Source organism: Apostichopus japonicus, chromosome 18, assembly GCF_037975245.1.
Source record: "Apostichopus japonicus isolate 1M-3 chromosome 18, ASM3797524v1, whole genome shotgun sequence".
Taxonomy (NCBI): domain Eukaryota; kingdom Metazoa; phylum Echinodermata; class Holothuroidea; order Aspidochirotida; family Stichopodidae; genus Apostichopus; species Apostichopus japonicus.
The window spans coordinates 3,604,120-3,617,789 of NC_092578.1; the positions used below are offsets into that span (position 1 = coordinate 3,604,120).

At 37.0% G+C, this 13,670-nt stretch overlaps 1 protein-coding gene and 1 long non-coding RNA gene across 3 annotated transcripts in view; both read right to left on the reverse strand.

The window, feature by feature from the left end:
- Positions 1-2,905, reverse strand: part of LOC139958592 (neuropeptides B/W receptor type 1-like) — a 30,183-nt gene extending 27,278 nt beyond the window's left edge. The window contains exon 1 of the mRNA XM_071955752.1: positions 2,755-2,905. The gene's annotated coding sequence lies outside the window, so the exon portion shown is untranslated. The remainder of the gene's footprint in view (positions 1-2,754) is intronic.
- Positions 2,906-10,511: 7,606 nt separating this feature from the next.
- On the reverse strand, positions 10,512-13,241 carry LOC139958363 (uncharacterized). 2 transcript variants are annotated; one of them, XR_011789767.1, is made up of 3 exons: positions 12,843-13,241; positions 12,012-12,168; positions 10,512-11,740 (listed from the first exon to the last, which is right to left on the reverse strand). It is a non-coding gene; the product is annotated as an uncharacterized lncRNA (long non-coding RNA). The 2 variants fall into 2 exon arrangements; XR_011789766.1 differs by having other exon boundaries at positions 10,512-12,168.
- Between the last annotated feature and the right edge of the window lie 429 nt (positions 13,242-13,670).

The following is a 13,670-nucleotide window of genomic DNA, read 5'->3' on the forward strand; positions in this document are numbered from 1 at the left end:
ACTGTATTACTTATGGTTGGTATACGTATCCTAATGAAAATGAGATTATATGATAAATGGTCAATTGTGAAATGTCCCTATCATATTGATTTCCTTCTTAACAATGTGCGATCGTTGCCTTCCTCCTGTGCGGTGGGAGGGGGGGGGGGTTTATTTCAAATATTTGAGAATGTAAGATATAAAAGAACTTTATACAATAGACAAAATAATTAAATATGTCCTCACAATCCAAATATAACAAAAGGAAAATGAATAATTTTGATAGTACAAAATCACCACAAGGTTTCGTTCGATCCTCGCTCTACCGACTCAAAAAAATTCTGAAGAAATCTACTTATTCCATAATTTATTACACTTTTAATTTAAAATAGCACTCGCACTCAGCAGGACTGCCCTCATTAAAGATGACAATAATACAAAAAAAAAATTATAAAAAAATCAAAAAATCTTTTTTTAATCCGACAGTCCGTCATGTGTAAGTTTGGTTTCGTATACAGATGGAAGCAATTGCCCTCTATAAGTATCTTAAGGGCAAACCCCTTCCGTCTCATGTGACCCTATCTGCACCTGGTCATACAAATGCAGGTCAAGCGTAACCTTTTCGTCGCTAATTAAAGGAACTTTTTGTTTTTTTAAATAGAATTAATCGACAGTGTATATAGACTAATGGAAGAAAGATACCAATTTTATTCAACCGATCAATTACCACCGATTTCAGAGTGCAAACAATAGGCAACTGTACTCTTTTCCATTGTTCTATATAAAACAAAACAAAATGTTGTTGTGTACTTAATGTGTACAACCAGATCAGATTTTACAGGTGAAATTTATCTGATATTAGCATTAATTTGGGCTACTAATCTCCCTATTATAATCCATTCTGAAGTGTCTAATGCCATTTTTATAATCATTTTTATTTGCAATTGGGTGACATTTATTCTCCACGCTGTACGTAATACATTAAAATGAAGTCTTTTACTTCATTCGGTAGAAAAAATCCACTTCTAAAAGTAGCTAAAATCATCATTCATTTGCTCAAGAGCACTTCAGATGATGAATTAACGTTTTTCGTAAACTGCAACAATGATATAATTTGGCGATCAATAATTCATGAACCACTCGGCATTGTTGAATTCGGCGAATGTTAAAACGATCAAAAACTTAATAGATATGATCATAAAAAAAATACCAAAAGCAACGCATCGCACACAAATGAATCCATTAAAATAAAGAAGTAAGGAAAACAACAAATTGTAAATAAAATATTTTTTTATATTTTATATTTCCCCTACATTTTCATTATTTAAGCTTATGCATTTCGTAAATTAATTTAACAGGAAAATACCTTTAAGACTGAATGATGGTCACGGGAAATGTAAAAATATGATTACAGACAAGAGGTCATGGAAAGCCTTTTCGTTTCCGGCCTGTACCGGAAGTGATGAACAATTCAACCTTAATATTACAGTTGGTATAAGCCGTGTATATATTTGTTCAGCTACCATGCGTAACTATCAACTGATCGATAACATCTGTGGCTACAGACTACAGACGTCTATATGATTTAGCCCTTAATTTGATCTCCGATGGTCAATAAACGGACCTTTAATTACGAACCCCAATTTTCGTTCACGGGTTTAATAATAAATTGCGACGATGTGACGTCATAACTTGAAAACTTTCTAAATCATCTCAGGTTCCCATAAAATTCGAATTTGAATCCCTTTCGATATTACATATAGTTTTGGGAAGGACCCAGCAAAGTCTCGTTTAGTGTCCCTATAGAGTCCTGCACCCAACGGACATCGCAATATTCTAATAGTATTCCTTTCTTACTATATGTATGGCTGTATTGTCCCCTCTGTTATTTACAATGGGGGTAGGGTGGGGTGGACGATACCAGACAGAACATCAGCGGGTTATCTTCGAGGGTGGGTTATATATATATTGAGGTCCAGATTTCGCAAATCAGAGTCGGTATACTGTCCAGGGGGGGGGGCAACCATTTTGGTACTGAGGGGTGATAGTTTTAAGCTAAGACCTTATGTCGTCTAAGGGAGAGGTATAAGGGAGGAATCTGGCCCCTCCTCTTTGAGAAACCTTGGTAAATTGGAGGTTCCACTATAGCTTTAACTGGTGCTGTATTGGATATGAGGGCATTTATATATTTTTGTACGCTTTAATATTTTGTAAGTACATTTTATATTTTTGTTCATCTTTATATTGTGAGTACATTTTAATATTTTTGTACATTTTATAGGAACGTTTTCATATCTATGTATATTATTTTACGTCTTATATGTTGTTTACAATTTTTAATGTTTGAGCTCTTGTTATCAACCAATTAACATTGTATTTTTATATGATTGACTGAATAAATATCGATCTATCTCTCTGTACTTTTCAACTTTTGGAAATAATGATGTTAACAATTCTGAAGACATTTGGCAGTTATGATCCTTGTATACAGTGTATTGACTCCATTCCAGATAACATTAAACAACGGAAGGACGTTTGCAATATCATGTTTATCCGCCGGGCAAACATTTCGGCAGGGATCTCAAAGAGATTTAATTTATTAAATTTGTTGTACTATACAAAACGTCATATAACATGGATTTATTACATAAGCAGGTATGCAGCGAAAGGGTATATATACTTATATACGAAACCCCGCAAGGGCATAATTAACAAAGTTAACTATAAATTAAGCTACAAAAACAAAAGCAAATTTAGAAATGATATCAATAGTACCTGAATAGCCTATACTGCACAACATCAAATTTGAACATGCCACAGTAACTTCATGGTGTTATCCGGTAGGTTAGTATACGTTGTATTGACGTTTAGCTTATATTTTCCTTCTATAGCCTTTGGCAGTGTTTGGCATACTCTTGTATGTATCGCATAAACAGTTGTTCTCCCACCTGTTTCTGAGAGTGAAGTTCCTTAAGCTTGCTGAATTTCTAAAATCTAGTAACAACCCCAGGCATGAATGTCATTCCTGTTAAGCTTATTACTATAGTCTGCAAGTTATGCATGTGCTTGCAACTCACTCCTAATGTATATGTTCAGTGTGCTTCTCACGGTGCATGGAGTTTACCCTGACGTTCTGAAAATCGCTGAAATTATCCCTTTGTTCCAAAAGGGTGACTCTACCCTCCCTGGGAAACTACAGGCTATTGATTATTTTGTTAATTACTTGCTTTTATAAAATGCTGGAGAGCATTATTGAAGGAACAAAAAGCTCGGGCGTTTGCTCAATCAAAATAGTGTCTTGTTTTATATTTTTTTCTATGACTTTCAATGTGGTTTCAGAAGGTGTCACACAGCAACCCATGTATTGTAAGACACTGTATTACTCTATAAGCTTGAACCTGTAATGTTAAGTAAATATGCTAGGTCAGTTAGGTTTAATCTTGACCCAAGAAAGCTTTTGACAACGTCGATCCTTTACTTCGTCACAGAATTGACATCATTATGGTATTCGTTGTACGCCGGTACATGGTTTATTTTTGGGGTTATTTGCACAACATAAACCAATGTATATATGTGTAAATGGTACATTATTCTAATTACTTTAAATGTTTATACCGGGGTATCTCAGGGATCATCAGTCTTAGGACATTTGCTTTTCTGACATTTACGTCAATGATCTTCATAATGCGGTTGCCATCATTTCTGGGGGGGGGGGGTGCGGGGGTGGCTGATACCAATGTTATCCTTTTCCAGTTTTGATAATGATTGTATAAAGTTTCCTGGCTTAAAACTGTGACAAAACGTTCAGAATTGTTTCACCGTATCACCCCGTTCGAGTAAGACAGACGACAATAGTCAGAAATTACCAGGATTAAAACATCAGGAAAATAAACTCAACCGCATCTGGTTTTATCGGGAACAAATCAATGAATCTTAAAACAGGTCTAGTATGATTCATTCGATACACACACACGCACGGTTTTCTTAATAAAGTATCAACGGAAAGTTCTTTTACCCTGAACTTGTTGTACTATTACTAATGGTCCCACGTGTCCACACTGACAACGAAATGAACTCGAATATAAGATGGCGCTGTTCTATTTATTGGTAAGAGCGGAAAGCACTGGAAATTCGCTGGACGAAAGTACTGGAAGATTGCTATCCTCTGGGAAGTTATGGCGCTGTTTTATTATTGCTTGACTTTAAGAAAGTTTATTATGCAAATCTGGTTTAGTAGTAGGTTTATATATATATATATATATATATATATATATATATATATATATTGATATTGATATTCATATGTATTTACACTTTAATAGTTTTCACCAGTCTTAAGAATGCTATTATTTACAGCCAATACCTTAGACTTAAACGCATTTGCTCCGACCCACGTGACTATGAACTTCAGGTAAACCTGTTAATTTGAATGATTATTTCTTGAATGTTGGTTACCCCCTTTCACTTAGACAGGGTATTTCTAAGGCCGACAAATTGAACCGAGATGAATTTTTAAATTACCAAGGTCCAAAACTCCTAACACAAGCATTGCGTTTGTAACTGTTTATTTAACTCTATCAAACAGGATTTTGCTTCATTGAAAGACGATCAGTCTGTAGTAGAATCGTTAAAGGTACCCCCCCCCCAATGTCAACCCCCTAACCTTAGACGTCTACTTACTTCCTTTAGACTTCCCAACCCCGTTTCCACCTCTGCAGGCAATTTCCGTTGCGGAAAACCTCGGTGCTTACTATGCGCCCATATATATATATTACACATGGCACTATGGTTAAAATTCCCAATTTCGTCTACGGCCTTAGACCCCTTCTCTCTCACTGTCTTGTGAATCTAGTAACGCCACTTATATATTCTTCTGTGTTCTTTGTAAGCAGGGTAATTATGTAGGTGAAACAGGTTCTCTGTTTCGCTTACGTTTTAATAATCTCAAAACAATCCTGGTGATTTTGCAACATTGCCCGTTTTCGAACATGTTAATCTTCCTAGACACTCTCTCAAAAACCCTTAAATCAGGGTTCTGCCCAGAGTGGATTGAGTGCCGGCAGGACTATCTAAGCGGAGCGCCACCATCGGTTGGCGCGGAGCGTACAAGAAAATTTTGGGTTTTGGAAACCCCCCAGATGGCCTGAAACGGCCCTTCCCGAGTATTCTGAGCCACATGTAGACAGCTTTGAAATGAGATCTCATGTCTGGAATTTTTCATAATTAATGAAAAAAGTTAGGACAAATATCTGGAGCACTAGAGTACAGACCAGCCGGTGGTGCCTATTAAATAAATCATTCAGGCTGAGATGATAATTTTAGATGGACAGTGAGTGAGAGTCCACTCCCAAATAAAGACGAATCATAATGAATTATGTATTCTCTCTCATTTATTCAACATCGGCTTCATTTGAGAGAATAATCTCTCTGGGTCAGCTGTGTTTGTTGAGATGTCCCGCAGGATCTTCGCGAGTTGACTGAAGTTGGTGTACACTGCCTGCAACGCTTGCCTTGTACACAACCTCTGAATGAGTGCTGTGTCTGACATCTCAGGAACTTTTGTGATGTAATCACATGTTTTAGGCCACTTGGCATGATTAACTCAATGCTAAATATTGTTTCCATGTTCGTGTAGAAAACGTAAACTCCGCAAAATACAATTAGTTGTGATTTTGTAGTTACGTGAGATCCGTTATAACCGCCGAGGTGGTTAGGCTATGTGCTATACACTTAACTATGGTAGGATATTATTTTTCGGTATTTTTGGAAATGCTAGAAAATACTTTCTTTTCCCCCCGCTTAACACCAGATGTGGTCTTATGGTATATTCATAAATGGATGCACTAGAGCCTTGTTTACATGACAATAGTTGCATTTAGTACGATATGCAAGTTTGGCGTGAATTTTTCGAAAGTGCTTTAATTGCGCGATCTTTCGTAAAATTTGAAAGGTGTAGCCTACCACCTTTCCGTACACAATTGGTACAAAATTGATTTTCATTTTTTTTTCTCTATACGGTCAAGTGAATAAGTTGTACAAGTATGACACTGTGATGTGTTGGATATTTTGAACAGTTATGAACTGGATTTCCCCTAGTCTCAATCAGATTGTTTCTGTACGTTCGACCCTCCGGCTATGGAGCTGTTTTTTTTGGAGTTCCTATCGAAAATAAGTGCCGGTCGGAAAAGTCACTCAGGCAGATTGTGGCGGTCGGTAATTCAGCGTGCTGGTCGGGCCCGACCGGCGCCGACCGGCAGCGGCAGAACCCTGTTAAATGTATTTGAATTGCTTCTAACTTCAAATCCTTCACCTAACGTAAACGGAAAGAAATCGATTGGATATTTCGTATTTAGTCTCTCATATCACCAGTCTCATCCAAAGACTTGGGACCGACCACTAAACAACTACGTAGTGTCACTCATATTAATCTTGCGTCATAATTTCATTGCCCAATATTGCTGCAGACGACGGTCAGGCCGAGGAAACTGTGTGCGCGTGTGTATGCGTGGTTGCGAGCGCGCATGTGTAATAATACATTTTCTCCAAACCCTGACTATTCCCTCCCCTCTTGTTACAGGCAATTAGTAACGGAGGCCAGGAAGCGGCGACACTGACCTAAGCAAATATGGACAATTTCTTTGCAAAGGGAAGAAGTCGCGAAGAGTGAATGAATCCAAAGACCAAATATACTCGGCAGGGTCGGTGTTGATGAGAAGACAATTATCAGACTCTTTCAAACCTAAATATAATTCCGTATTGATAGACAGTCTTCAGCTTTTTTTAATGGCTCACAGGTGCGATCGGAAAAGAATTAGCAAGGCAATAAGGGATTTCTTCAGGAAAGGTTTAAAGCACAATGACAAATCCTTGCCAGATATGAAAACATCTAGGTTTTTAATGCAGTCTTGCCTTCACGTTAATAAGATATACGGAAAGTTAGTTGTTGCTAAATTTAATATCTGGTCACTAAGGAAGAACCTATTGTCTATGTCATTTTACAAAGAGTTTGATGCCAGATGTTCAACAACAAAAATTAGAACTGTATAATCGTTCAGTGGCAGTGTAACTGCCCCTCCCCCTTCTTGTCAATAGTTTCGTTAAAGCTGTCCCGAAATGTAACTTTGTTTTTACTTCTGTCCGGCCGAGCCATTTGATATCTACATATAATTGTGTATACCCAAAATTCTGGTTATTAGCTACATCTGTGTATAAATATAGGTCACCAACTACCGTATTGTACATCGAGTTGTAACTGAATAAATCTGATCGAGGCTATATTTACATCGCGGAACTGCTATATTTGCTTCCATATCATAGAAAGTTACACATTAGCATGACTGCATATGTGGTCATTAGGATAAAGCTATTTTAACTACTTCTGATTTGAGAATTTAAATCGAATAAAGAAAAACACTTGTTATACAAAATGAATTTTGTTTCATTTGCCAACCATTACTAATTCCTAATATCACCGATTTTAATTTTTTCCTTAGACACCTTAATCTTCTCTAAAAATTACAGCTCTAATATATGCAGCACTTACCTAACAGGCAAAAAAAAATATCATAATAATGATAATAAAAATGCATTCGAAGATTTTAGCAATCGCACGCAATAAAGTTATCCCTGATCTGTATATAGGACGGAAGGACCGGGTTCGAGTCATACCGGGGATCTAGGGATTTGTCATAAACTGTCCTATATTTTCCTTTTTTTTAGGCTTATACTTCTGTAAAACGAAGCAGAAAAACTTTAAGACCTGTAATGCATATTTAAAGTACCTAATGAAATAAACATGGATGAGTTCAATTGATTTGAAAATTCAGTTCTTTAGGCTTGATACAAAGATCATCAACTGGATAATACAAACAGAATGGAAGCAAGCGAACATTTGGTTTTGTCTTTAAAATAATGTAACAATGCATGGAAAGAAGGACACTTCAGTGGTTTGATCATGTAATTAGAAGTTGAAGAAGTTGAAGGACAGCCTGGCGAACACTTTATTACAAGGATGAACAGATGGGTTACGAAGGAGAGGCAGGCCGGTTAAAACCTGGATTGACAACATAAAAACCTGGACTAGGATGGACTTCAACCAGTTCATAAGAACAGCTGACGATCGTGAATTGTGGAAAGTTTGTGTCGTGTAATCATGTCGCCCCAACGGCCCTTAAGCTATGGGACATAGATAAATAGATAGAACAACGGAAACAAATCAAGAAGTGAACATGTGTCCATCTTTTCTGCAGTGAATGTTTCATGGGTGACACGGTTAATTCAAAAGCTCATATATATAACTGCAATACTTATCTCAAATGTGATTAAAAAAAACGCGGATTAATAAATTGATTTTGCATGGTAAGTGATTATTTTTTTTAACGTGGAATTTATCTCTGATAACCAGACTTCGTATACTTAATTAATTGGTATTCGTACTTATGTTTCTACCATAATCACGTGCCGCACCGTGTACTCACGTCGTGGTGAAGTTTGTATACTACCGGCTACTTATACTAGCGGCTTTTTTTTCGGGGGTTGGGGGAGGGAATCTGAGTAGAGAACAAAATTACGTATTTACAGAGCTTAATACTCGATGTCGTTGTCATATACAGCTATACAAAGAGGACTTAAAAAATCTACTTCATTTTTACTCTACACTTTATGCTTCTTTTACTCATACATTAAATATGTTGATGAAGATATTAATAATGATAAAAAGAATCAAAGTCAGGCAGTTATTTTTACGACGCCTGTTGACGAAACCCGCAAAGGCTTATGGATTACAACTTTCACGTCGGGTGGCTTCCAATTCAACATTTTAACTCAAATTTGGAATCTTTTAAACTTAGAAAGTCATTTCAGATGGGAAAACCATAGCCTGCTCTTGGATGAAAACCCCACCTTACTATGACCTCCGGAGAGGGATAGAACTCGGAACCTCCCGATTGCTCAGCCTCATTGCTTCAAATGCCACCGCCTTTTTCCACTCGGCCACAGCACCGGTGTACATATTTCTCTCCTGGCAATATTCTTTAAAACTACACAAGAACGTTTTATAGACTTTTCTTGTTTTGTAAAGAAACAGGGATGATGTCGATGTCTCTACCATTTTGAAGAAAATAATTATACATTGGCTTCTATTGAAAGAGTGAATTCATTTGAATACTCTACTGTGTATAGTGTCACATGGCCACTAGTGTAGTAATTCTATAATGCTGCGCCTGGTTATTTGAAAACCCAGGGACGCAAGTAACGGTGGATATTTCGAAATATTTATACTGAAGAAATGATTCAAAATAAAAATATTTATAAAGTGTAAAAGAGTGCTGAAAATACTTAAAATTATAACAATTTAATGACAGATTTCAAAAGGGGACGGACCCCGATACCCTTCATGGATCCTCCATGACAATAAAGTAACGAATTGTTTCTGCTCAACCTTGTAATTGCAGCAGATAAGGAGACATTATCCTACTTATAAGCTCCAGGGGACGGTTGTTTCCAGACTCATCGATTCGAGACCCCGACCTATAATAGGCCATCAGCTGAAGCTCAAAATGTGGCTGTAAAATCAGTTTCGTTCCAGCAACACCGGGTCTAGACTTTTAATGCATTTTTGGGTAGTTTAATGCATCACAAACATTATATCAAAAGTTCTCCAAAAAATTTCCTGCAGTATTTTTGTAAGAAACCCTTGAAATTGGGTATGTTATGTAGACATTACGTGCTACGATGCTATGTATTAGGAACACATGTGCTAACGTTAGATTTGGTACAGTGGTGCATACATACCACTCTTTTCTTATATGTTAAATTACGACTGATATATTTTTTTTTTGTATAATAGTTGGGTCAGGGTTACAAGAATGGTGGAAGAGGATTCTGGTCTAAGGGTCAGTGAGGGTTGTTTTCAGGCATTACAAGTTGTGCCCCCCCCCCCTCCATTTTTGCCAAAATGGTAAAAAATCACATTTTCAACTTTGAAATATGAAATACAATTTTTGCACATTATAACTTAAGGGTTTTAATTATAAAAATGTACCACTTTTAATAAACTCAGATATAATGCTTTGTAATAAATCAAATATTTTTAGATTTTCCCCCTATGTTATGAATACATTTCGTCTGTGCATGTATGCGTAAATATACACATATAATGAAAAGTTCCTCTCCATAATTGTTACACTCCCCATCCAAACTGTTTTACAAATGCGACCCCCTCTCCCTCTACTTTACATGTAGCTAAATCCCTAGTTACAATGAGATGTACCAATGCCCCAAGACCAGTGAGCTATTTCTTTTGTATAAATCAATATATAAGTTGGCACACTAAGACGTCATGGCATATCGTAGATGTGAAATAAAGTTATAGTCGGTATATATCCGTTACCTTAGTACTCTTTCTACAGTCTTCTGCAAAACTAGGTACTTTCTCCTTGTTACTGAAACGACATGTTCATAATTCGTATTCCTGCAAAAAGAGTTGTCAAGGGAGTTAACGCATAAAAGAAAAGATCGACAAGGTTTCGAATGGTATTTTGAATAATAATAGTTCTATATTCTACAAATAATATGAATAATAAAGGTGAATGGTACAAATAAGTGAATAACGAAGACAGTTAACTTAAGCCCCAGATATAAAGAAATAATGTATCTATTAAGACTGGGTCGATACACTCAATGGTGTAGTAGAGCTGGGCCTTTGCGATGATTCAAGATACAGGTTCTTCATCAAAAGGCGCGGCGCGGAATTAATAAGTGATTAAAAGTTCATCCAAGGACAGTTGTACTAGTCTTAACAGTATCCACTTCAATTCACTGCATGGAAGTCAGATATGGTATGGAAAAGGGAAAGTCTATTCCGTAGTAGAGGTGAAGACAATTAGATGAAATAAAAGTCACTAAAGACTTGAATATCCTTCAGTCAAAACTTGAACAGATGCACAGAACATATTAACAATATGAATAAAACAGGTAACGAAATGTTACGGCAAACAATAAAGAACCGTGATATTGGAACAGGGTCAGGGGCGATGGTTAAAACCTTTGACTGGTTTCAGGACGCGGTATTTGCGTCATCTCCATCAGTAAATGTAGTTGTGAATATGCAAGAGGTAAAGCATGCCCATAACACCCTCCTCCCCCCTTCCCATCCCCTCTCAAAAAAAGTGTGATTTGAAGAAAATGTGGATATTTATCAAAGGTGTCTGGTAGGTAGGGTAATCTATGTAAAACTACTAATAGCTAAAATGAATATATGAATAAGATCATGTTTTCTGGTTCCTTTAAACTCTGGGGAACAAAATAATGACAACATGACTTTGAAAAAGTTAACCCTCTTCACAAACTTCAAACTTTAATAAAATTTCAGACTAAGATATCAAGATTTAACACCATCACAGTTCATCCTCCAAATCATCTTCCCCTGCATCAACAATCTCAACATCTTCTTGGAAGTTGCTGCAATTTCTATATTTACATAGGTCTGTACACGGTAGTTGTGCATTCATTCAGGAACATCTTCCTTTAAGACATTTGCCGACTCTACAGCTACTGCTGACACACTGAAGCAAAACATCTGGGTCAGGTGGCTTCGTCATCCAAGTGATTATTAGGTCATCATTTTCAAGTTTCCATCCATGTCCCTCTGGTGAGAGTGCATCAATCCTTTGCTGCAATGCCCTACTGTGAATAGCAGCCTGGTTGGTGCAGCGCTTAACATGCTGGATCAGAGCATCTTTTGTTGGTGGTAAACTCTGCTCTGAGGAGGAGATGAACAGAACACCTTGTACCATGAAATTGGATATTTTTGAGTCTCACATTTTATGATGGGGTACCAATATAATTACAATTCAGCTAGAAATATGTTGCAAATTTCTTTAATAATTTCAATGGAAAGATTAACCTGATATTGCATCTCAAAGCGTTTAGAGAATTTTTTAATTTTCCTTGGGGGAGGACCCCCATATTCCAAAAGTCCTAGATCCACCCCTGAACACTCAATGAACCACACATTGAAGAGAGTACTTTACCTTTCAAGATCTGTATGTCTTCCTTGTCAAGAATTGTATCTAGTTTCTTCAACATAGAGAGTGGTACCTCACTTCAATGGCAACACGGTCTTTTCCTCTAATATTCATAAAATCTGGGCTCATCTTTTTTCCGCTCTGCTGCTTGTCGAAGCAATACCTTAATAAAATGAAATAAAAAAAGCAAATTGTTTTGCATTTTCTGTTGATCAAAATGTAAGTTTCAACAAATAAGAACTAAGACAATTTTATTTATATACCATGTGATCTGCTCATCTTCTATGGACAAACAAAGACACATTCAAATTTTGCAAACCAGTGTCATGCAAAAAAGAATTAAAACAGGCTTTTTTTTGACAGTACAGTACATTATCTCTTAATGTTATGGTTTAAATTATACAATGGTAGATTATATCTGTTACTAATAATAAAGGAGACAGATACTTGTTCATTTTGGTAAAGCTAGACAGGCTGACCATAAGACCTTGCAAACCTAACCTTATTGCACCTTTGTTACACTTATTTTTCTAACTAATATAATATCTCTATCATTCAAATAAAGGGCCACAGTAAGAAAACTATGAAGCCTGTATTTAACACTTAGGCTAGTGCCCCAGATGGAGAATTTGAAACAAATTTCCGTTCCTACCACCTTATAACAAAACAAATCAGATGACCATGCCACTAATTATATTATGTTCAGGTCCAACACTGTGCCCTTTGACTTGGATTCTATCCCTCAAGAGCTACTGATCTTGCATTATGCAACTTCTCTGAACACTTCAACTATGCCACAGAAGTACAAGTAGAGTCGTGTAGTATGCTTAGGCTTACCTCCATCGAAAGTCTCTGCATGCTGCAGCTTGTCCTGCACCCGTTTGCAACGCCGAGTAATGTATTGTTTCTTTTCCCACATATAATAAATTGAACCGGCAATACACCAGAGCTTCTGCTTGGTTTCCTCGATCTTTTCCGTCAATTCTTCGTTTAAAATCATAAGTTGTCTCCTCTGGTACTGTCCGTTTTCTTGCAGCAATGTGCTTGCTATCAATGAACCGCCTGTAACACTTATCATGGAACCCCATCATACTATGCTGTTGAACACACGCTTGATCGTAGTAGGCCATGGAGTAATCAGTAGTACGGCGATATCACTGTCTCCGCCGCTGAGATTAAGCCGATCTTTAGCGCAGGAAGTAACTTTAGTCCATCGTTTATTCGTCAGTGCCTTGACTGCTTCAAATTTTACAGATTCAATGTGGACTGAGCACTGTAGATTTCCGTGTGTCGGAGACTGACTAGCGCCCGTGGGAGCCGCCATGTTTGTTGTTTTCTACAAAGATTGCACACAGAACTCATGGCTCATTGGACAATTCATATCACATGGTACAGATATCTCACTGGCGCACAACTTTTGAACGTAAAACGGCAGGTTTCTTAACATACGCAATAAAAATATAGTTCGATCTTTCGAGCGGAATTGCAAAAAAACTGCAGGAAAGTACATGGAGAACTTTTGGATCATTAATCTTAGTTAATTTATGTATTCAATGCTGTAGAGAAATTTTAGACCCGCAGTTGCTGGAACGAAACAAGCGAATTTCGACCTTCAGCTGATGGCCTATAAATATAACCAAGTGAAATATGATCCAATAACGAGAT